Raw genomic sequence first — 25597 nt, 5'->3', positions numbered from 1 at the left:
AAAGAACAGTAGCAAAACCAGCTGAAGATGCAGGTAATTTAAGGCACAAATTTTATGGGAAAAAAACCAGAAAAAATGCATGTATTTACAGTATTTTGTCTGTTTCTTTTTCTTGCAATTGCATAACACCTAAAGTAGTCGGAGCGAGAATTAATGGTTTTTCCTCTACTGTGCCTGAAAATTTTTTTTCCTGAGAATTTTTCTGAAGATATTGCCTGCTTAATGCCTGGAAAATCTCGGGAAAATTCATGCCTCCATTCTATAGCGAAGTTGAACAATCTACATTCCACCAGATTATCTGAAGATGATTCCTTGAAGACGGTCTAGTCCACTAATTGAAAGCAGTCACGTAAATAATCCTCATCCTCCCTTGATCATATATTCATGGTCCTTACTACTGGGGCTGCACTCTCTAGTCTCTGCCTATATTCTGCAATACAACAGCATTGCATGAATTCACAAAATACAACAGCTGTTTAGAAAGTATTAGAAATGTCATGCCTCTGTCAATGTTGTCATCGATACAAATTAGCGGTTTTCTTCCAGCTTCTGTAAATTGCATGTGATTACCATCTCTTAATTCCTGTGAATGTAATCAGCATAATTCAATTACCATCACACACAGGGAATATTTCCCTAAATTCCTCAAATTCTCAGGGAAGATGTCTCAGCAGTGCTCTGTCAGGACAGACTGGAGTACTCGACTGGTGAGGTTTTACGAGCGGAACTGAGAGATACAGCTATGAACAGGTTAATGGGGCTATATTACAGACAACCCAGCAGTCTTCAGGATTTAGTGGACCAAATGTGTAAAGAGATCGCAGACTGTAGCAAGAAACATAAGGTTGTTATAGTAGGTGACTTTAATTTTCCACATATTGACTGGGAAACCCCTACTGTAAAAGGACTAGATGGGATAGTTTGTCAAATGTGTTCTGGGAAGTTTTCTTCATCAGTAGGTAGAAGTCCAAATGACAGAGTATACAATACTGGATCTGCTATTAGGGAATCAGACAAGTCAGGTCACAGAGGTTTGTGTGGGGTTTGCATCCAGTGACTACAATGCCATTATTTTTTTTAAAGAAATGTGCAAAGAGACAGGGCTGGTCTGCAGGTTAAGATTCTAAATTGGAGAAAGGCCAGTTCTGATGGTATCAGAAATGATCTAGCAAGTGTGAATTGAGACAGGCTGTTTTCTGGCAAAGGTGCACTTGGAAAGTGGCAGGCCTTCAAAAGCAACATTTTGAGAGTGCAAATCTTGTACGTGGCAGTCAGAATAAAAGGTAAAGATAGCGAATGTAGGGAACGTTGGTTTTCAAGAGATATTGGTTAAGAGAAAAAGGTGCATAGCAGGTATAGGCAAGTAGGAACAAATGAGGTGCTTAAGGGAGTACAAGAAATGTAAGGAAACACTTAAGAAAGAAATCAGGAAGGCTGAAAGAAGGCATGAAGTTGCTCTAGCAGACAAGGTGACAGAGAATCCTAAGGGATTCTACAGATATGTTAAGAACAAAAGGATTGCGAGGGACAAAATTGTTCTCTGGAAGACTAGGATAGTAATCCAAGTGTGGAGCCAAAGCAGATGGAGGAGATCTTAAATGTATTCCTTGCATCTATTTTTACTTCGGAGATGGATACAAAGTCTACAGATGTGAGGCAAAGAAGCATCAACTTCATGGACCCTGTACAGATTACTGAAGAGAAGGTGCTTGTTGTCACGAGGTAAATCAGGGTGGATAAATCCCCAACCCTGAAAGTGTTCCTTTGGAACAAAAGGGAGGAAAGTACAGAAATTGCTGGGCCCCTAGCAGAAATATTTAAAACATCCTTAGAGACAGGAGAGGTACCAAAGGATTGGAGAATAGCCAATATTGTTTCAGTACTTAAAAAGGCTCTAAACAGAAAACAGGAAATTATAGGCTGGTGAGTCTGACATTAGTTGTGGGAAAATTAGCAAAAGGTATTCTTAGGGACTGGACATATAAGTACTTGGATAGTTATGGACTGATAAAGGACAGTCAACATGGCTTCATGTGTGGTAGGTCATGTTTAACCAATCTTGTATAGATTTTCGAGGAAGTTATTAGGAAAATGTAGGAAGGTAAGGCAGTGGACGTTGTCTCCATGGACTTTAATAAGACATTCGACAAAGTCCCTCATAGGAGGCTGGTCAAGAAGGTTCAGTCACTCAGCACTCTGAACACACAAAATTATATAAGTGTGTTAAACACAGATTAGACATTCCCAAACTTGTGGAAAAAATCTCCTCTGATGTCAAGGTAGTAATACATTTTGTAAGCACTTTCTATACATTGTATAGAAATACTGAACTGGGGAACATGATTCTCTTTTTTTTAACCTTTTCCATTTTTTAATATGTATAAAACTACAATTATTTATACATTCTTAAGTACACATTGAGATGATATAAAAGGAAAATAAACATTTAAATAGATAATTATGTACTGTGGTAAATCTAACCTATTAGGCTAAGTAATGAAATTAGTTGTTAAGAAAAATGATAATAATAGTTTCCACACAACCCTTCTGGACCATTTCCACTGGTCCAAAATGTTGTATACAAGCCTATATACCAATCATTGTAGGTGTTTATATCCTAATTTGTTCATGCTTGCTCCTGCCCGCAGACATAATTATCCAATCCCTATGTACTTATTTACTTAATTTTTTCATTTTTTTATCCCTTTCCCAAATCTTTCCCTTTACTTGTGTTAATTCTCTATTTTCCAAAAAAACCAAAAAAAAACATTTAGACTAGGGGTGCTTACATTAGCAATATTACTGTGTTGATGAGAAGAGCAATATAAATCATTAGGAGAGTCATCTAAAGTCTGCTAGCATTGGGGTTATATATTCAATCCATTTATTCCAGATTTGATAAAATTTTTCTTTTTGAGTTCTCAGGGAGTAAGTCAACTTTTCCATTTTAAATATTTCCAAGATAATTTCGTACCAATCTTCTAATGTAGGTGGTATTGGATTTAGCCATTTTCTAGTGATTGATTTCTTACTTGCCGCTAAGAGGGCCTGCAGCAACTTTATATCTTCCTTCTGTTCAAGGAACAATACATGCCCCAAATAGAGCGTCTCAAGGTTCAGAGGTATCTGGGACCTAAGTACCTTAACTAATGTTCTATGAATACCTTCCCAAAATAGACTTAATTTAGGGCAATCTCAGAAAATATGAAAATGATTTGCCTCCTTGGAGCCGCACCTTCTCCTACACATCACATTTGTATCTTTATATTTTTCCTGATATGGGGTCTTGAAGTATCTTACAATGTTTTTCCAACAATGTTCTCTCCAAGTCAAAGAATTAGTCGAGGACCATTGAAAGCTGCAGATTTTCCCCCAAGCCTCCTCTGAAAGTACCAACCCTGCTTCTTTCTCCCACTTCTCTTTAATATACAGTGTATTTACATTTTTAGCATGGGAGAGTGCATTATATAGGCAAGAAACTGATTTACTAGGTATTGAACTGCAAGCCGAATTCAGAATCTTGAAAAATTCTAATTCTACTGTTGATAGATCTGTATTTCTACAACTCTGGTTAACATAGTTTCGTATTTGAAGGTACCTAAAAAAGTCATTATGTTCTAGGCCATGTTTGTCCTGCAGGATTTGGAAACTTTGTAATACTCTTTTATCTATAAATGAGAGGTAGGTTGTAAGACCTTTCTTTATCCATAGCTCAAATCTTTTATCTCCTCTGTTGGGAAGGAATTCGGTATCATATGCACACCATCTAAAGAGTTTTAACATGTTGTTAATTCCACATGAATTAACCACCTTCTGCCATACTTCTAATGTAAGATTTATCCAAGCGTTATTAAATTTTTCCAACTGGGCCATCAATCTTTTGTCAGCTATTGAGGCCTGAAGAGGAAAACTGTCAACTAATCCAAATTCTATTTCCTTCCATCTAGCCTTATATTCCCTATTACACCAATATAACAGAGGGGTTATCTGTGAGGCATAAAAATAATTTCTCAGGCAAGGAAGAACCATACCTCCTCCTTCCTTCCCTAACTGTAAGGTGTTATATCGAATTCTAGGTTTCCTTCCTTGCCAAATGAAGCGGGAAATCCATTTGTCCCATTCCCTGAATTGATTATCATCCACCTCCACCGGTAAAGTACGGAAAAGATACAATAACCGAGGAAGAATATTCATTTTTATAGTATTTATCCTTGAATTTAAACTTAAAAAGGGGATAAGATTCCATCTATGCATATCTGCTTTTATCTCTGAGATTAATGGCCCATAATTTACCTGTGACAGTGTTGAAAGATCCTTCGGCAGGGTTATTCCTAAATATTTTAATGATTTAGCTTCCCACTTAAGATCGTATGTATCCTGCAATTTTTTGGATGGTGTATAATTTAGGGACATAACCTGCGTTTTCTTTACATTTATTTTATAACCTGATATTTTCCCAAAGTCATCCAACAGTGTAAACAATCCTATAAATGATTTTTCTGGTTCACTCAGATAGACCAAAACATCATCTGCGAATAACGCCACTTTCTGTTCAATCCCTGCCACCTTGATACCTTTTACGATTTCGCTTTGTCTTATTAGTTGGGCAAGTGGTTCAATATATAGCGCAAAAAGGAGAGGAGAAATTGGGCATCCCTGTCTAGTGCCTCTCTCTAAGATGAAGGAGTCAGAGAGGTCCCCATTTATCTTAATTCGGGCTGTAGGGCTGTCATATAGAGCCTGAATTACTTTAATAAACCTTTCTTGAAAGCCGAATCTTCCTAACACTCTGTATAGGAATGCCCAACTAACCGAATCAAAAGCTTTCTCAGCGTCCAATCCTACTACCATTGTCTCTGTCTCGTTCTTATTAACCTGTTCTAATATGTGCAGAGTTCTCCTTATATTGTCCTATGTTTGTCTTTGTTGAATAAATCCAGTCTGGTCTAAGTGGATTAGGCCAGGTAAAAGCTTTTCCAATCTGCGCGCTAATATAGATGTAAATAGTTTGTAATCTAAATTAAGAACACTAATTGGCCGACAATTGCCACATGCTAGTTTATCTTTACCCTCTTTAGGAATAACTGAAATAATCGCTTCTCTCCAGGAAGGTGGAGTTTCTCCTCTCTGCAAGATCCAATTAAAGGTGTTAAGTAGTAATGGGGCTAACTGTGTCTTCAGGGACTTGTACCACTCTGAGGTAAACCCATCAGAACCCAGGGACTTTCCAGCCTTTAACCTAGAGATGGGCACGTTCAGTTCTTTGACAGTTACTGGTTCTAATAAACTTTCATTTTGCAAATCTGTAAGTTTAGGTAGATCTAAAAAATTCAATACACTGTCTATATAGGGCTCATTGGGGGCCCGGAGTTGGGAGTACAGCTCTCGATAATATGTTTCAAAACTCTCTTGAATTTTCCCTATTGTACTCTCCACAAGCTTTGTCTTTGGATTCTTTATTTTATGAATTGTATTGTCTGCTTGTTGTTTTCGTAATTTATATGCTAATAATCTAGCTGATTTACCTCCTACTTCATAATTCCTTTGTCTCAGGTAAAGAAAATTTCTTTGAGTTTCCAACGTATAAATATCGTCAATTTCACTTTGCAATTTCCTAATTTCCTGTTTTCGATTTGAATTACTTTTGTTGCTATCTACAACTTGAAGTTGTTTTAATTTTCCTTGAAGGTCTGCTAATTTTTGTGCATTGATTTTTTTCATGTGAGTAGTAATGGAAATAATTTTCCCTCTCAGTAAAGCTTTCAATGTATCCCATAAAATCACTGGTGATGTTTCTCCCGTTTCATTAAGGTCTAGATATTCTTTGATTTCTCCCCTTAATCTCTCCATTATTTTCGGGTTATTGAGTATATGTGAGTTTAGCCTCCATAGTGTTTTCCTCATTTTCCTTTCCAGGATTAGAGACATAGAGACTGGACTATGATCCGACAGATCAATTGTTGCAATATTACACTTTTTTATCCTGAGTCTATCTGTATTAAAGATAAAGAAATAGTCTATCCTTGAATAGGCTGAATGAGGGAAAGAGTAATATATATAATCTTTACTAGTAGGGTGTAATTCCCTCCAGACATCTATAATTCCCAACTCCTCCATCAATGAATTCACTTTCCGAGTCAGAGGTTTATTCTGAGTAACTATTCTTGAAGAATCTAATATAGGATTTAATCTAATATTAAAATCCCCTCCACAAATTACTACCCCTTGAGAACTGACCATTAGGTCAAAAATGTGTCTATAAAATGACCATTCACAACCTGGAGGAGCATAAACATTCAGCAATGTTATTTCTGTACCTTCTATTCTTCCTGTGATTTTTACAAACCGTCCTTCTTTGTCTCTAGTCTCTGAAATATGTTCATAATTAAGAGTATTTGATATTAAAGTAGCTACCCCTCTTTTGTGACTCAATTTATATGATGAATAAAATACATGCTTAAAGCCCATTCTTCTTAATTTTCCATGTTCAGATTGGCTCATATGTGTTTCCTGGAGGAAAGCTATTTGTGCCCTCTCTTTTTTCAATTTAGACATAATCTTATTTCTTTTAATTGGATTCAAAACCCCACTAACATTATAGGAAATTATTTTTACCAATTCAGTTTGCATTTTTCTCTAGTAGAAAAAAAAACAATCTCCTTTTCTAACCAAACAGTAAGCAATCCCTTCTCAACAGTAAACCAAGATATATAACCACACCCCAGACATTTTTGAACGTGTAACATTTGAAAATTTTTCCCGACTTCCCACAGTGAGGCCTGAGCACCGACCCGCCTCAGTTCAGAGGGATAACCTCTATCTTCACCCTGTGTTAGAGGGCCCTCAGCAGTTTGAATAATCATAGAGAATTTTCTCCTATTTATGTCTCGACCAAATTGCTATCATTCAAGTTATTCCGCCTAGTTTATTTTCAGTTACCAGTTTTCATTTTACTTTTAAGTCCGATTTACTCTTTTCAGTCATTTCTCTTAATTAATCTGTATTCTCTGTACATCCGCGTCTGAATATTTGCAGCTTTTCCTTGTAGTTTGACACTCTGGTTCTGTGGAGCGTCCTCGCCCCACTGACTGCCACGACTTCTGCCGAATCCTCTCCAGTAGCGACTCCGGTTGGGTGATAACTTTAATAGGTAGTCCCCGGTCCGCCAGGTCCAACGTTGTCTCCTCCACCGTAGCGTAAGTTTTTGTCCCTTTGTCATAAAAGACTCTCAGCCGAGCTGGATACAGGGTCTGGAATCTGATGTTGTTTTCCTTCAGGACTCTCCGTGTTTCCGTATATTCCTTCCGTCTGGCAAGAATCCCCGGTGCGTAGTCGTGGTCTAAATTGATTTTACAGTTGTTCCACATGAGACCTTTATTTTGCCATGCCCTTTTAAGCACCTCTTCCTTCGTTCTGTAGCTGAGAAATCTGACCAGAATCGGTCTGGGCTGGGCACCTGCCAGGGGCTGTGGTGCCAATGCGCGGTGAGCCCTTTCTATCTGTAGGTCTTTTGCAGTCGGTATATCAAGGTTCTCTCTAAGCAGCTTCTCCACGAAGGGAATCATCAATCCGGGTTTACCTTCGGTTCCTTCGGGAACTCCGTAGATCCTCACATTTTCCCTTCTCGAGCGGCCTTCTTGATCTATTAGTTTCCACTGGAGCTGGTCTTGTAGCTTCAGCATTTCTGCTGTCACCTCCTCTGTGTTTTGTAGCTTCTCTTCAATTCTAACAATCCTCGCTTCGGCTTCATCTATCCGTGAGTTAGTTTTTACTATTTCTCCTTTAATATCTTCCAGCTGTTTGCTGTTATCTTGTCGGAACTCGCGAATCTCTCCGAGAATCAAAGACAGAGTCACTGATTCCCCCTCATTATCTCCGTCCTGGCTTGCCATGGGGGAGCTAGACCCGTCGCCTTTCTGCGTCTCTTTATGTTTATCAGCCTTCGGAGCAGACTTTTTAATCTTGTTCTTAGACATCATCCTTGCCCCTTTTATTAATATAGTTATGCAATATTAAGTATTTGTCTAAATTCGATTTTGGGGCAGTTTACCTTCTTTTTTGTCGAGAGACCTTTTCCTTACGCTGCCATTCCCTTGATGACTCGGAAGTCCCCCCCGGGGAACATGATTCTCAAAACAATTAGAGACTGGGGTGAGCACCAGGGATTTCAGGTCAGCTTCTCTTTTGGTTGATGAATGTTTAATCCACCTCCCTTCAAATGTCATCTCAATTAAAGACTGAAGTTTAATATTTCAGCTGGTAGCTACACTACTTGAGATCAACAACAAGAATGTGAAACAAAGTCTCTCGCATACTGAGTGATTTCATAGTCATTTAAACAGGTTTTAGCTGAATACTCACAATCATCAACAAACTCCGTTTAGGGATCCAAATTTTCCAAGTTTACATCAAAAATCTTTTTTAAAATTCTGGCCATTCTGATATCCTCTGTTTATTAAATGGAAACATCAGTGTAAATAGTGAAGCCTTTGATTCACAATTGATGAGTCGAGAACTGATTTTGCTGTTCACAAATCCTCTTGCCATCTATTCATTATAAATTGTTCATCTAAAGATTCTCAAACAGTATGGTATCAATGTACTAATAGGCAACTTAAGTGAACAACCTCAATTTGTTCACCTACTGTACACTTAGTTTGGGTTAAGTTAGACAATAGCAGATGAGAACTTAATGTATTGCTCACAAAGTTATTATCAAATTATGTTGTAAATTGTGTTTAAGGATGACTGCACAGGGAAGAAATAAAATGAGTAATACACACAAAATTCTGGGGAACTCAGCAAGTCAGGCAGTGTCTATAATTGTTGATGGTTCAATACATTCAGATCAATTGCACATCATAAAACAAATTTATGTCATTTTCTTCACTGCATATGCCTTGGCTCAAAATGTTGACTGTTTTTTTTCCTCCATATATGCTCCCTGGTTTGCTGAGTTCCTCCAGCATTTTGTGTGTGTGCTGAAGGTTTATAGCATCTGCAGAATTTTGTGTTGAAACAGGAATGGCAAGAACAATTAAAATGGTGGGCACTGGGAAATCCTGCTCATTGTGGCGGTCATAATGAAGGTGCCGATAAAGTGGTCCTACAATCTATATCGGGTCTCACCAATGTAGAGGAGGCCGTACTGTGATTCTTATCACAGCGTGCCTGATGTCTACATTCATATCACAGACAAAGTTGAGTAACTCACACTGCGTTCCCTCGATTGAAATATTAATATAGATAGTAAATATAAATACCATCCCACTATTTCACATTCCTCTATTAAGCTTTGAATAAACTATTTATTGGTGTCTGGTTCTATTGTCTTTTTAAACACAGATATAATACATTCAGCTAATATTATGTAAATTTAATACAAATTAAATAAATTTACCATAATGTTGGAAAGTAATCATTATGGTGATGAAAATACTTAACATTTTACTGTTAAAATACAATTATCAACACTTGCTTCCTGTTCACTGCACTTGGGTGGTGAAAAATCTCCACTGAAAAGTTTTCTAATATTATTTTACATCTAATCATATATAATTTAATATCGAATTTCAAGCATTTCGTCTGTTTTATGTGTGAAACTCACATTAATAGATTTTGGATATCACTTAAATTGTTTACACCTATTTCATGGGGATATCTCACCAGTCAGCAAATGGGATCAAACAGTTGAATGTGTAAATAACCTCAGCTCAATTGTCATTTTTTGTGTGTAATTCTACACAATTTGACATCTCCAAGGTGTCGACTGCTCATTCTTAACCTATAGCTGAAAATTCTGGAAATATCATGTATAACTTTATCTTTTCATTTACAATAAAACAAAGAACAAGCCCTGCACTCATGTATAAACTACACATAGCATAATGTGCCCGAACTGAGAAAGAATATTTTACTCTCTGATCAGGCTTGTCTCATTTCCCATTGCTTGTGCTGAAGGTGTTTCCTTCACTCTGATTCACTGCAGAGAATGAAGAGTCTAGTTAAAGGTTGGGTCACACTTCCAATGACATTCCCAAACTTGAGAAAAAATGGTCCTCTAATGTCAAGGAAGTAAATTCTGTTTAAGGATGACTGCACAGGAAAGAAATTAAATGAGTAATACACACAAAATTCTGGGGAACTCAGCAAGTCAAGCAGTGTCTGTAACTGTTGATGTTTCAATAATTTCAGATCAATTGCACATCATAAAACAAATTTATGTCATTTTCTTCACTGCATATGTCTTGGCTCAAAATGTTGACTTTTTTTTACCTCCATATATGCTCCCTGGTTTGCTGAGTTCCTCCAGTATTTTGTGTGTGTGCTGAAGATTTATAGCATTTGCAGAATTTCGTGTTGGAACAGGAATGGCAAGAACAATTAAAAGGGTGGGCACTGGGAAATCCTGCTCATTGTGACGGTCATAATGAAGGTGCCGATAAAGTGGTCCTCAGATTATCTGAAGATGATTCCTTGAAGACGGTCTAGTCCACTAATTTAGATGTTTACATGCCAGAAGAGGGTCGCAAAACAAAACGAATGAATTTACAACCAGTTCTTGCCGTTACAATCTCAGTTTATGGACAGAATTGTGTATGCAGTATAAAAATACCAGAACTCATACGGTACTAATACGGTAGTGGCAATTCTGAAGGAACACAATACAAACAACATTAGAATCCCACCCACCCTGCATCTTATACATAACAGTGAAAAAGGTAAGCGAATACATCTCATCTACGACGTACACATGTGCTGAACTTCCAAACAGAGACTAAACATTCACGTTACGCGGTTACATGCACAATCAGTCCTGATACAATAAAGTTAGAGAATAGGATCACTTTGGCTCAACTTTTACAAGGTATTGCCTGGTAGTTAAATTACAGGAAGACTGACCTACTTGGATGGTGAGGAACTTTGCATAATCCACTCAATCCAGCGTCGATGCCTTTACTCATGAAAGTCTAAAGCATCCATATGTAAAACATGTCAAATACTGATATTCTTGATCTGCCAACAAGCATAAACGAATTCACATGGATATTGTCAATTAATGCTCACCTTTCCTCACCATGCCCAGTCTCGGGGAGGAACTCAATTCCAACGCCCCACCAGCGTCTTCAGCAGAAAACAAAATGGTCTCCCCACTATCCTGCGCGGGTGTAATGACATCATTGTCTCCATTAAAGGCACAGACAGCTATTCTAGCATTACCTGGATGGATACCTAAGTACACTTTTAACGATACTAAAGAAGATCCGACAGTCACCTGGTTACATTCTCCCCTGCATTCAAATAATTGTCTTCGATTACTCGCTCACTACAAGGGTACTTTTAACCTCCTTAACTGCTTCTCTAAAGAGAACTGAACTGAGACTAGCCAGTATCTCAGACACTGCTGCCGGACTTATGGAGACCTCATTCAAGGACTGACCTTGGTTCGTGATGTGGGTTAGGGTGCTGTCCAGCATTTACTTGTTTACTCCTGCGGGGTGCTGCTACAAGAGGGCTTCCGACCTCTGCTCCTGCATTAGCTGTCATCGGCTCCCCCGTCTCAGTTCCAGAAGGTGTCATAGTTTCGTAAGATATGCTGTGTAGGCAAGGGTCAAGATTCTGTGCACCCTGTTCTGACATATCTTGTATCACAATAACACCATTTTCTGAATCCTCAGAATCTGATTCATGCCCCAGGGGTGAGCTGTCCTGGGTTACTGGAGTTTGCAGTCTCCTTCGGGTAGCTGGAGCGGGATGGTTCTCACAGGGCCTGATGTCTACCCTGTTCACCCTCTTGCTAGACCCACCCTCCCAAGGTTCCACAGTGTATGTGTTGCCCAGTACCTCTACCACCCTGTAGACAGTTGAGTTCCAAGCATCCTGGATCTCATTACGGCCTAATGTTCTGTTCCTCAAGTAAATCAGTGCATCCACATCAACTCTGGGACAGTACACTTTGTCCTCCTGCCGGACAATGCATTCTGCCGCCTTCTGTGCAGAGTATTCTTTTGCTCTGGCATGTGCATACCTCAGTCAGCTCTGGTGTACAGCTAATCAGTCATGTTTCCGGTCCACCGTCTGTTCTTGCCCCAGCAGAGCATCCGGGGGAAGTGGGGATCCATCCCAAACAACAGATAGTAAGGTGAATACCCGGTGGTTGCGTGAAGTGTTGCATTCTATACGTACACCAACTCGGTAGATGTTCTGGCCATCTGTGCTTCTTTTCTGGAGGCAACTTACGCAACAGATCATGCATCGTCCTGTTGCAGCAGGACTTGAGGCACCTGTTTCTTTTCTACAGACCCGCATATCATAGATAGGACCATGCCAAATTTGTATAACTGGACTAGAATTATTCCACAATTCCTCCATTTTAAAAGTATCTGGAATTTTGCTTTGGAGCGATACACATCAAATTCAATTGTTGCTACACGTTTTTACGTGTGGTAAAATTCTGGCTATGAATCACTGTTCTTTCACTTTTACATTGCCTGAGTTGATAGAGACACATTTCCTTTATTTTCATTCAGAGGACACCCAGGCAAAGCCTGATGAACATAAAAGAGAAGAAGAGGAGCTGAATAATCAGGATTCAGGAGAAAATGAAGGTAATATGACTGTTGAGACACACAGAGAATTGTTGAAAACTTCATGAGTTTTTCCTTGCATTGCCATTTCTGTAGATTACACACGATTATCTTCTGGTTAATTCTGTGAATCGTGTCACCATCATTCAGTAACCAGCACAACCAGAAGATTGTTTAAATACTCAACTTTCCTACCAGCACTGAGATTACATGTTATTTGAGAGCATTGCACACCATGGATGTAAACATGCAAAATCTGTCTCACCTCACAATGCATGGTCAGTACATCCCAGGTTCCTCACAAATCCTTTCTTTGAATTCAGATCAGAATGCAAAAAGCACAGTAGGAAAACCAGCCAAACATACAGGTAAGTTAAGGCACAAATTTTATGGAAAAAAAACAGAACAAATGCAAGTATTTACAGTATTTTGTCTGTTTCTTTTTCTTGCAATTGCATAAGACCGTAAGTAGTTGGAGTGGGAAATATCTGTTGTTCCTGTACTGTGGCCTGCAAATTCTTTATCCAGAGAAATTTTCTAAACATATTCCCTGCTTAATGCCTGGAAGATCCCTGGAAAATTCATTCCTCCATTCCGTAGCAAAGTTGAACAATCTACATTCCACCAGATTATCTGAAGATGATTCCTTGAAGACGGTCTAGTCCACTAATTGAAGCAGTCATGTAAATAATCCTCATCCTCCCTTGATCCTATATTCATGGCCCTTTCTACTGGGGCAGCACTCTTTAGTCACTGACTATATTCTGTAATGAAACAGAAATGCATGAAATCACAACAGATAAACAGCTGTTTAGAAAGTGTTAGAAATGTCAGGCCTCTGCCAATGTTGTCATCGATACAAATTAGTGGTTTTCTTCCAGTTTCTGTACATTGCATGTGATTGCCATCTCTTAATTCCTGTGAATGTTATCAGCATAATTCACTTACCATCACACACAGGGAATATTTCCCTAAATTCCTCAAAGAAAATATCCTTATATTGATGACATTTTCAAATGGAACAGATGAAGAAATAGAACCAAATGGACATGCAAATGAGTTAAGGGATGAAAGTAAGGAAAATCCGGAAAAAAATTCAGGAATATTGTTTATAATTGGAAGGCTTCTGTTGCAAACAAAGTGAGATTCACTTTTCATTAATCCCTTCAAAATTCCAGTGTAGATTGCCTACTTAATGTCTGGAAATTTCCTGAAGATACTGTATAAATTCCATCTGCCAACCTCTCTGGGGCAAAGTAGATTGCTGAAATTTGCAACAGGAATTGAGGCACGCGTCTCATTTATACAGTCCTGCATTTCATAGACAGGACCATGCCAAATTAGTGTAACTGGACTAGAAATATTCCACAATTCCTCCATTTTAAAAGTACCTGGAATTTTGCTTTGGAACCGACGCATACAAATTCAGTTGTGGCTACACGTTTTTACGTGTGGTAAAATTCTGGCTATGTATCACTGTTCTGTCACTTTTACATTGCTTGAGTTGATGGAGACACATTTCCTTTATTTCGGTTCAGTGGACACCCAGGAAAAGCCTGATGAACGTAAAAGAAAAGAAGAGGATTCGACTAACCAGGATTCAGGAAAAAATGAAGGTAATATGTTTGTTGGGACACACAGTTGTTGAAAACTTTGTGAGCTTTTGCTTGCATTGCAGTTTCTGTAGATTACACAAAATTATCTTCTAGTTGATTCTGTGAATACTGTCACCATTATTCAGTAACCAGCACACCCAGAAGATTGTTTAAATATTCAACTATCCTTCCAGCACTGAGTTTACATGTTATTTGAGAGCATTGCACACCATGGATGTAAGCATGCAAAATCTGTCTCACCATCAAAATCCATGGTCAGTAAATCCCAGGCTCCTCACATATCCTTTCTTTGATTTCAGATCCGCATGCAAAAAGCACAGTAGGAAAAACAGCCAAAGATGCAGGTAAGCTAAGGCACAAATTTTATGAAAAAGTACAGAAAAAATGCATGTATTTACATGTTTTTTGTCTGTTCCTTTTTCTAGCAATTGCATAACAACTAAAGTAGTTGGAGTGAAAAATCCCCGATGGTTTGTTACCTCCCTGGTGCCAAGGTCCGCGATATCTCGGATCGAGTTCTCAGTATTCTCGAGAGGGAGGGTGAACAGCTGGATGTCGTGGTCCATGTGGGGACCAATGACGTGGATAGGAAGAGTGAGGAGGTTCTGAAAGGCTAGTTTAGGGAGTTAGGAGCCAAGTTAAAGGACAGGACCTCCAGGATAGCAATCTCAGGATTGCTACCAGTGCCACATGCAGGTGGGTTTAGAAATAGTAAGATAACGCAGATCAACAAGTGGCTGGAGACATAGTGCAGGAGGGAGGGCTTCAGATTTATAGATAATTCAGCAGTTTTCCAGGGAAGGTGGGACCTGTTCTGGCAGGACGGTTTACATCTTAACTGGAGGGGGACAAATATTCTTGCAGGTAGGTTTGCTAGATAGGCTCCAGTGGATTTAAACTAGATACAAGGGGGGAGGAGAACCAGAGTGTAGGAACAGATGTAGGGGAGAAGGAAGAAAAAGGAGATAGTAAAGTTGTTTGCACGGTCAGTAATAAACAAAGAGAAAGAGGTGGAAAATTTCTTAAGTGCATTTATTTTAATGCTAGGAGCATTGAAAGAAAGGTGGATGAGCTTAGAGCATGGATTGATACCTGGAAGTATGATGATGTAGCTATTAGTGAAACATGGCTGCAGGAGGGGTGTGATTGGCAACTAAATATTCCTGGATTTCATTGCTTCAGGTGTGATAGAATTGGAGGGACAAGAGGGGGAGGTGTTGCATTGCTTGTCAGAGAGAATATTACAGCGGTGCTCTGGCAGAGTAGGTTAGAGGGCTCGTCTAGGGAGGCTATTTGGGTGGAATTGAGGAATGGGAAAGGTGTAGTAACACTTATAGGGGTGTATATTAGACCACCAAATGGGGAGCGAAAATTGGAGGAGCAAATTTGTAAGGAGATAGCAGATATTTGTAGTAAGCACAAAGTTGTGATTGTGGGAGATTTTAATTTTCCACACATAGACTGGGAAGCCCATACTGTAAAAAGACTGCATGGTTTGGAATTTGTAAAATGTGTGCAGGGTAGTTTTTTGCAGCAATACATAGAGGTACCAACTAGAGAAGCGGCAGTGTTGGATATCCTGTTAGGGAATGAGATAGGTCAGGTGACAGAGGTTTGTGTTGGGGAGCACTTCGGGTCTGGTGATCACTGTTGTAGCATGGATGAAATTACCAGAGAGACAGAGTCACTGGTAGATACAAAGTAGCTTCTTTATTCGACACAACAAGGTACAGTAGGCATCTTACGGATGGAGATGCTTTCCACAGAAAGGTCTGCTAGCTAAATGTGGGGTCAATATTTATATGCTAAACACAAAGGCAATTGCTACTTAAAAGTTATAGACAATGATTCCTATTGAAGCTACATACAAAATAACACACCATCCTTTCCTCCTGACGCCAACATGTCTGGGTTGGTATCCACAGACTTTAGGAATGTAAGTTAAGTCTATTTATTTGGCATTTCCCATGCTAACATAGAAGACAATTAATATTTATAATGTATAGGTGATACTGCCTTCGAAACTACAGCATCAGGTCAAACTACCAGAAGCATCTGGTATTCACACCTTTTAGGAAGCCCATTGTGGTGGACTCAATCCACAGTCCTTTGTCAAACAGTTAAAATAGAAGTCTGGTGGCCAAAGTCATTAAGTGCAAACAAATCATCTACCCAAAAAGAAATCCACTCTAACAATCACAATGCCATTAGTTTCAATATAATTATGGAGAAGGATAGGTCTGGACCCAGGGTTGAGATTTTTGATTCGAGAAAGGCTAACTTTAAGGAAATGCAAAAGGATTTAGAAGGAGTGGATTGGGACAATTTGTTTTATGGGAAGGATGTAATAGAGAAATTGAGGTCATTTAAAGGTGAAATTTTGAGGGTACAGAATCTTTATGTTCCTGTTAGGTTGAAAGGAAAGGATAAATGTTTGAGAGAGCCATAGTTTTCAAGGGTTATTGGAAACTTGGCTCGCAAAAAGAGAGATATCTACAACAAATATAGGCAGCATGGAGTAAATATAACCATATAACAATTACAGCACGGAAACAGGCCATCTCGGCCCTTCTAGTCCGTACCGAACTCTTACTCTCACCAAGTCCCACCGACCTGCACTCAGGCCATAACCCTCCTTTCCTTTCCTTTCCTGTCCATATAGCTGTCCAATTTAACTTTAAACGACAATATCAAACCTGCCTCAACCACTTGTGCTGGAAGCTCGTTCCACACAGCTACCACTCTCTGAGTAAAGAAGTTCCCCCTCATGTTACCCCTAAACTTTTGCCCTTTAACTCAACTCATGTCCTTTTGTTTGAATCTCCCCCACTCTCAATGGGAAAAGCCTATCCACGTCAACTCTGTCTATCCCCCTCATAATTTTAAATACCTCTATCAAGTCCCCCCTCAACCTTCTACACTCCAAAGAATAAAGACCCAACTTGTTCAACCTTTCTCTGTAACTTAGGTGATGAAACCCAGCTAACATTCTAGTAAATCTCCTCTGTACTCTCCCTATTTTGTTGACAGCTTTCCTATAATTCGGTGACCAAAATTGTACACAATACTCCAAATTTGGCCTCACCAATGCCTTGTACAATTTCAACATTACATCCCAACTCCAATACTCAATGATCTGATTTATAAAGGCCAGCATAACAAAAGCTTTCTTCACCACCCTATCCACATGAGATTCCACCTTCAGGGAACTATGCACCATTATTCCTAGATCCCTCTGTTCTACTGCATTCTTCAATGCCCTACCATTTACCATGTATGTCCTATTTTGATTAGTCCAACCAAAATGTAGCACCTCACATTTATCAGCGTTAAACTCCATCTGCCATCTTTCAGCCCACTCTTCTAACTGGCCTAAATCTTTCTGCAAGCTTTGAAAACCTGCTTCATTATCCACAACACCACCTATCTTAGTATCATCTGCATACTTACTAATCCAATTTACCTCCCCATCATCCAGATTCATAATGTATATGACAAACAACATTGGACCCAGTACAGATCCCTGAGGCACACCACTAGTCACCGGCCTCCAATCTGACAAACAGTTATCCACCACTGCTCTCTGGCTTCGCCCATCCAGCCACTGCTGAATCCATTTTACTACTTTGATATTAGATTAGATTAGATTAGATTCAACTTTATCGTCATTGTGCCAAGTACAGATACAAAGCCAATGAAATGCATTTAGCATCTAACCAGAAATGCAAAGAATAGTTATTTAAAAAATAACCACGAATAAAAAAGTGCTACAGCACACAAATATATAAGTACTGAGACAGTACAATATGGATGCAATACTGCTTAGCGCTGTGATGAGAGGTTACACACAATTATCTTCTAGTTAATTCTGTGAGTAGTGGCTCCATTATTCAATAACGAGCACAGCCAGAAGATTGTTTAAATATTCAACTTTCCTATCAGCACTGACTTTACATGATATCTGAGAGCATTGCACACCATGGATGTAAACATGCAAAATCTGTGTCACCATCACAATCCATGGTCAGGATATCCCAGGATCCTCACATATCCTTTCTTTGATTTCAGATCCAAATGCAAAAAGCACGGGAGGAAAAACAGCCAAAGATGCAGGTAAGTTAAGGCACAAATTTTATGAAAAAAACAGAAAAAATGCACGTATTTACAGTAGTTTGTCTGTTTTCTTTTTCTTGCAATTGCATAACAACTAAAGTAGTTGGAGCGAGAATTAATTGTTGTTCCTCTACTGTATCCTGAAAATTCATAATCCCGAGAAATTTTCTGAAGATATTGCCTGCTTAATGCCTGGAAAATCCCTGGAAAACTCATGCCTCCATTCCATAGCAAAGTTGAACAATCTACATTCCACCAGATTATCTGAAGATGATTCCTTGAAGACGATCTAGTGTATAATTGAAAGCAGTCGTGTAAATAATCCTCATCCTCCCTTGATCATATATTCATGGCCCTTACTACTGGGGCAGCACTCTTTAGTCTAGTGGTCACCAACCTTTTTAAGCCTAAGATCCCCTACCTCGACCTCAGTGAAAGGCAAGATCTACCTACTAAATCATTTAGAGAAAAAACAGCTCAGATTGTACTTCCAATTTGAGGCCTTTTATTTGGGTGAATTGTATTTGAATTACACAAAATACTTTTGTCAAACTTTCAAATTAATTCAAACAAGAAAACACTGTAACTAGCATATCAAACAGGCCATAGCTGTCTTTCTTTAAAAATATTACATACTTCACACCTTTAATTCTAAATTTCATTATTTAATTTTATTTCAACTTGAATAATAAATGAATAAAAATTGACTGTTGCACTCAGTGTGACGACTGTGGCTGAATACTTTCTGCTAGTTTCCTGAAATTTGGCTCATAACTACAGACAGCCAGTCTGAGACAGTCTGTGAGGTGTAGGGTTGCCAACTGTCCTGTATTTCCCCGGCTAAGGTGCAGCGGTCTTATGAAACCTTTCGTGTGGAAGTGCTTTACGCCAAAGAAGCAATTACCATTAATTTATATGGAAAAAATTTTGAGCGTTCCCAGACCCAAAAAAATAACCTACCAAATAACACATAAAACCTAAAATAGCACTAACATAGAGTAAAAGCAGGAATGCTATGATAAATACACAGCCTATATAAAGTAGAAATAATGAAGATTAAGCCAAAACCAATTCATGGGGTAAAGAAAACTCGGCACATCACGCATGCGCACACAGGTGCCCGTGCAAGGCTTCATGGTCATAGTAGTCTTTCTCGGGGTAAACACAAATATCTCGGGATTTGACTGCTACTTTTGTCTGTTATTTGGGAGTGAGAAAATTGGCAACCCTAGTGAGGTGTCTGTCAGTAAGTTAGCTCCTGTTCTTAAATTTAATAATTTTCATCTGTGAAAATGCAATTTCACATAGATAAGTTGATCCTAAGTAGGCAGTGGCTTTTAGTGCTATAAAACTAACGCGCACACTGCGCATTGCTGGGGCCCCATCAGTAGTAATTGCCACCGGTTTATGAATGGGGATGTCATTTTCACGTACATTTTTTTTTAAACTCATTGTAAATATCCTCACCTCTCATTCTTTCCTTTAATTGCAAAAGAGTGAGGAAGTCCTCCTTTGTTGTAAAATCCTGGAAAGCCATTCTGACAAATACGACAAGCTGAGCTGTTTGCATTACATCCAGGGATTCATCCAACTGTAGTGAAAAATATTCACGTCCTCTGACGGTGACTCTACCCTCCTTGTCACTGTTGCAGGGCCAAGCGGTATATTATGTATTGCGGTTATGATGTCATTTTTGTTTTTAAAGTCATTAAAGACAGCTTCTGCGGTAATAACCATTACTTCCTTGAATAAATCGCCATCTGTAAAAGGCTTCTTGTGTTTAGCCAAAAGGCGACTCACACAAAATGATGCTTCAATAGCAGCCTTATTTTGAGCAGCATGTTTTGTGGAAAATGATTGCTGGGCCTTCAACCCCGATTTCAGCTCCTCAACTTTCCAGGCACGAATTGCGCTCCTTGGGAGGTAAATGTCCTTAAATTCCTGGTGGTTGGTGTTGTGGTGCCGCTCCAGATTCCCGTTTTTAGCATGTGCTTGTGTTTGGTGGCACAACATAATACACACTTGTCTCTCACCAAGGTAAATAGAAACTCCTCTTCCCATTCTGGTTGGAACTTGTATGTTTTCACCTTCTTTCGTGGAGCCTCCACTATGCTATCAGGATATCACAAGCAATTGCCAATTGCGTCGCCTCTGATCTGGGCCGACACTTACGTGCTGGACGGCACCTAATTATTTCGCTTGTTTATTTTGGCTTTTTTTCTTAAAGATTTGCTGAGTGCATCCCGACTACCGCTGTACCCCTGCATGCTTCGCAGCCCGAAGGTTGGGGACACTGCCGTATATTGATGTTTGCGACAGTCTGTACTGTTACCTGATCTAACCGGTCACTTTGATGCAGCACAGGCTATGCTGAAAATGTGGTGCATGGCGGGAGAACTGCACACATGTGCACTGGGCAGAAAGAATGGAACTAAACCCCTGCAACCCGGAAACAATCTCTTTTTACAAACAGCTTTTTAGCGAAAATATTGCTATATTACCATTATCCTAATTAGTATTACTTACTTTGATAATGCTCACATTACAACAGTATTTGTGTATTTATTTTTGATTTTTCTTCGGGATCTACTGGGAAAGTCTCAAAGATTGACCAGTCCATCGCGATCGACGGGTTGGCGACCACTACTATATTCTGCAATACAACAGAAATGCATGAATTCACAACATACAAACAGCTGTTTGGAAAGTGTTAGAAATGTCATGCCTCTGTTAATGTTGTCATCGATACAAATTAGCCGTTTTATTCCAGCTTCTGTACATTGCATGTGATTGCCATCTCTTAATTCCTGTGAATGTTATCTGCATAATTCACGTACCATCACACACAGGGACTATTTCCCTAAATTCCTCAAATAAAATATCCTTATAATGCTGATAGTTTCGAATGGAACAGAAGAAGAAATAAAACGAAATGGACATGCAAATTAGCGAAGGGATGTGTAGCCTGGGGAAAAAGTACACAGTCAGGATAACAAAGACTTTTTCGGGTTTTAATTCCTTTATCTGTTTTAGATGTTTAAGTGCCAGAAGAGGGTCGCGAGACAAAACGAACGAATTTACATCCAGTTCTTGCCGTTACAATCTCAGTTTAACTTTCGATCAACACCCTTGTGTATGAACAGAATTGCTTCTGCAGTATAAAAAATAACAGAACTAATACAATTCTAATACAGTACAAATACGGTAGTGGCAATCCTGAAGGAACACAATACTAACAACATTAGAATCCCACCCACCCTGCATCTTATACATAACAGCGAAAAATGTAAGCGAATACATCTCATCTACGACGTATACACGTGCTGAACTTCCGAACAGAGACTAAACATTCACGTTACGCGGTTACATGCACAATCAGTCCCGATACAATAAAGTTAGACAAAAGGTATGCTTTGGCACAACTTTGACGAGGTATTGCCTGATAGTTAAATTACAGGAAGACTGACCTACTTGGATGGTGAGGAACTTGGTATAAGCCACAATACCCAGCGTTGATTTCTTCACTCGTGGAAATCTAAAGCATCCACATGTAAAACATGTCAAATTACCGATATTCTCGATCCGCCAACAAGCATAAACGAAATCACATGGATATTGTCAATTAATGCTCACCTTTCCTCACCATGCCCAGCACACTCCGGGAAGAAACCAATTCCAACGCCTTACCAGGTATTCAGCAGAAAGCAAAATGGTCACCCCAATATCCCTCGCGAGCGTAATGACATCACCGTCTCCCTTAAAGGCACAGACAACTATTCTAGCATTACCCGTTTGAATGCCTAAGTACACGTTTAACGATACTGAATAAGATCTGACGGTCACCCGGTTACAGATGGAAGTAAGGAAAATCTTGAAGAAACTGCGGGAATACTTTTTACAATTGCAAGGCTTCTGTTGCAAACAAAGTGAGATTCACTTTTCATAAATCCCTTAAACAATCCTGCATACATTGCCTGCTTAATGTCTGGGAAATTCCTGAAGATACTGTATACATTCCATCTGCCAGCCTCTCTGGGGCAAAGTGGATTGCTGAAATCTGCAACAGGAATTGAGGCACGTGTCTCTTTTCTACAGCCCTGCATTTCATAGACAGGACCATGCCAAATTACTGTAACTGGACTAGAATTATTCCACAATTCCTACATTTTAAATTTATCTGGAATTTTGCTTTGGAACTGAAACGTTCAAGTTCAGCTGTTGCTATATGTTTTGACGTTTGGTAAAATTCTGGCTATGAACCACTGTTGTTTCACTTTTACATTGCCTGAGTTGATAGAGACACATTTAACTTTATTTCGATTCAGAGGACACCAAGGCAAAGCATGATGATCCTGAAATTGAAGAAGAGAAGCTGCCTAATAAGAGTTCAAGAAAAACTGGAGGTAATATGTTTGTTGGGACACACAGAGAACTGTTGAAAACTTCATGAGATTTTGCTTCCATTGCAGTTTCTGTAGATTATACATGATTTTCTTCTACTTAATTCTGTGAATATTGTCATCAGTATTCAATAACGAGCACACTGAGAAGATTGTTTAAATATTAAATTTATTACCGGCACTGAGTTTACATGTTAAGTGAGATCATTGCACACCATGGATGTGAACATGCAAAACCTGTCTCACCATCACAATCCATGGTCACTATATCCCAGATTCCTCACATATCCTTTCTTTGATTTCAGATCCAAATGCAAAAAGTACAGTAAGAAAACCAGCCAAAGATACAGGTAAGTTAAGGTACAAATTTTATGAAAAATAACAGAAAAAATGCATGTATTTACATGTTTTTGTCTGTTCCTTTTTCTAGCAATTGCATAACAACTAAAGTAGTTGGAGCGAAAATTAGTTGTTGTAACTCTGGCTTTTTAGTCAGAGCGTGGTGAATCTATGGAATTTGTTGCCACGGGCAGCAGTGGAGGCCAAGTCATTGGATGTATTTAAGGCAGAGATTGATAGGTATCTGAGTAGCCAGGGCATCATAGGTTATGGTGAGAAGGCGGGGCAGTGAGACTAAATAGGATAAAATGGATCAGCTCATGATAAAATGGCGGAGCAGACTCGATGGGCCGAGTGGCCTACTTCTGCTCCTTTGTCTTACGGTCTTATTATGGTCTTATAAGTTAAGGCACAAATTTTATGAAAAGAAAGGGAAAAAATGCACGCATTTACAGTATTTTGTCTGTTTCTTTTTTTGCAATTGCATAATACCTAAAGTAGTTGAAGCAACAATTAATTGTTGTTTCCTCTACTGTGGTCTGCAGATTCTTTATCCCAAGCAACTTTCTGAAGATATTGCCTGCTTACTGCCTGTAAAATCCCTAGAAATTCAGAACTCCATTCCATACCAAAGTTGAATAATCTACGTTGCACCAGATTATCTGAAGATGATTCCTTGAATACGATCCAGTCCACTGATTAAAAGCAGTCATGTAAATAATCCTCATCCTGCCTTGATCATATATTCATGGTTCTTGCTACTGGGGAGGCACTCTTTAGTCTCTGACTATACTCTGCAATACAACAGAAGTGCATGAAATCACAACAGACAAACAGCTGTTTAGAAACTGTTAGAAATGTCATGCCTCTGTCAATGTTGTCCTCAATACAAATTAGTGGTTTTCTTCCAGCTTCTGTAAATTGCATGTGATTACCATTTCTTAATTCCTGTGAATGTTATCAGCATAATTCACTTACCATCACACACTGGAAATATTTCCCTAAATTCCTCAAAGAAAATATCCTTATATTGATGACAGTTTTGAATGGAACAGAAGAAGAAATAGAACCAAATGGAAATGCAAATGAGTTAAGGGATGAAAGTAAGGAAAATCCGGAAAAAAGTGCCGGAATATTCTTTAGAAATGCAAAGCTTCTGTTGCAAACAAAGTGAGATTCACTTTTCATTAATCCCTTCAAAATTTCTGGAGACATTGCTTGATTAAAGTCTGGGAAATTACTGAAGAAACTGTATTCATTCCATCTGCTAGCCTCTCTGGGGCAAAGTGGATTGCTGAAATTTGCAACAGAAATTGAGGCACGCGTCTCTTTTCTACAGTCCTGCATTTCATAGACAGGACCATGCCAAGTTAGTGTAACTGGACTGGAATTAGTCCACAATTCCTACATTTGTAATGTATCTGGTATTCTTCTTTGGAACCGACACATTCAAATTCAGTTGTGGCTACACGTTTTTACGTGTGGTAAAATTCTGGCTATGAATCACTGTTCTTTAACTTTTACATTGCTTGAGTTGGTGGAGACACATTTCCTTTATTTCGATTCAGTGGACACCCAGCCAAAGCCTGATGAAGATAAAGGAGAGCAGGTGGAGCTGCCTAATCAGGATTCAGGAGAAAATAAAGGTAATATGTTTGTTGGGACACAGAGAGAATTGTTGAATATTTCATGATTTTTGCTTGCATTGCAGTTTCTGTAGATTACAGACGATTATCTTGAAGTTAATTCTGTGAATACTGTCACCATTATTCAGTAACCAGCACACCCATCAGATTGTATAAGTATTCAATATTCCTACCAGCACTGAGTTTACATATTATTTGACAGCATTGCACACCATGGATGTAAACATGCAAAATCTGTCTCATCATAACAATCCATGTTCACTCTCTCACAGGTTCCTCACATATCCTTTCTTAGATTTCAGATCCGAATGCACAAAGCACAGTAAGAAAACCAGCCAAAGCTGGAGATAAGTGAAGGCACAAATTTTATGAAAAGAAAGCAGAAAAAATGCACACACTTACTGTGTTTTGTCTGTTTCTTTTTCTTGCAATTGCATAATACCTAAAGTAGTTGAAGCGACAATTAATTGTTGTTCTTGTACTGTGGCCTGCAAATTCTTTATTCCAAGCAATCTTCTGAAGATATTGCCTGCTTAACGCCTGGAAAATTCAGAACTCCATTCCATAGCAAAGTTGAATAATCTATATTGCACCAGATTATCTGAAGATGATTCCTTGAATACGGTCCAGTCCACTGATTAAAAGCAGTCATGTAAATAATCCTCATCCTGCCTTCATCATATAATCATGGCGCTTGTTACTGGGGCAGCACTCTTTAGTCTCTGACTATACTCTGCAATACAACAGAAATGCATGAAATCACAACAGACAAACAGCTGTTTAGAAAGTGTTAGCAATGTCATGCCTCTGTCAATGCAGTCATCGATACAAATTAGCGGTTTTCTTCCAGTTTCTGTAAATTGCATGTGATTGTCAACTCTTAACTCCTGTGAATG

At 38.9% G+C, this 25597-nt stretch overlaps 2 long non-coding RNA genes across 5 annotated transcripts in view; one reads left to right on the top strand and one right to left on the bottom strand.

Annotated features, from left to right (window-relative positions):
* The window catches only part of LOC140205174 (uncharacterized), a 182480-nt gene extending 160448 nt beyond the window's left edge, over positions 1-22032 (bottom strand). For 3 of the 4 annotated variants that reach the window (XR_011887767.1, XR_011887766.1, XR_011887768.1), the window contains exons 1-3: positions 21950-22032; positions 21784-21851; positions 20843-20969 (exon numbers count right to left, since the gene is read on the bottom strand). This is a non-coding gene — a long non-coding RNA (uncharacterized lncRNA). The remainder of the gene's footprint in view (positions 1-20842; positions 20970-21783; positions 21852-21949) is intronic. The other variant, XR_011887769.1, reaches the window with a different exon arrangement.
* A 608-nt stretch (positions 22033-22640) lies between these two features.
* Positions 22641-24701, top strand: LOC140205175 (uncharacterized). The gene is made up of 3 exons (XR_011887770.1): positions 22641-22719; positions 23022-23066; positions 24624-24701. It is a non-coding gene; the product is annotated as an uncharacterized lncRNA (long non-coding RNA).
* The last annotated feature ends 896 nt before the right edge of the window (positions 24702-25597 follow it).

This window comes from Mobula birostris, chromosome 11 (genome assembly GCF_030028105.1).
Source record: "Mobula birostris isolate sMobBir1 chromosome 11, sMobBir1.hap1, whole genome shotgun sequence".
Classification (NCBI taxonomy): Eukaryota; Metazoa; Chordata; class Chondrichthyes; order Myliobatiformes; family Myliobatidae; genus Mobula; species Mobula birostris.
Note: the sequence above shows the minus strand (reverse complement) of the source record. Positions and strands in the feature narration are given on the sequence as shown.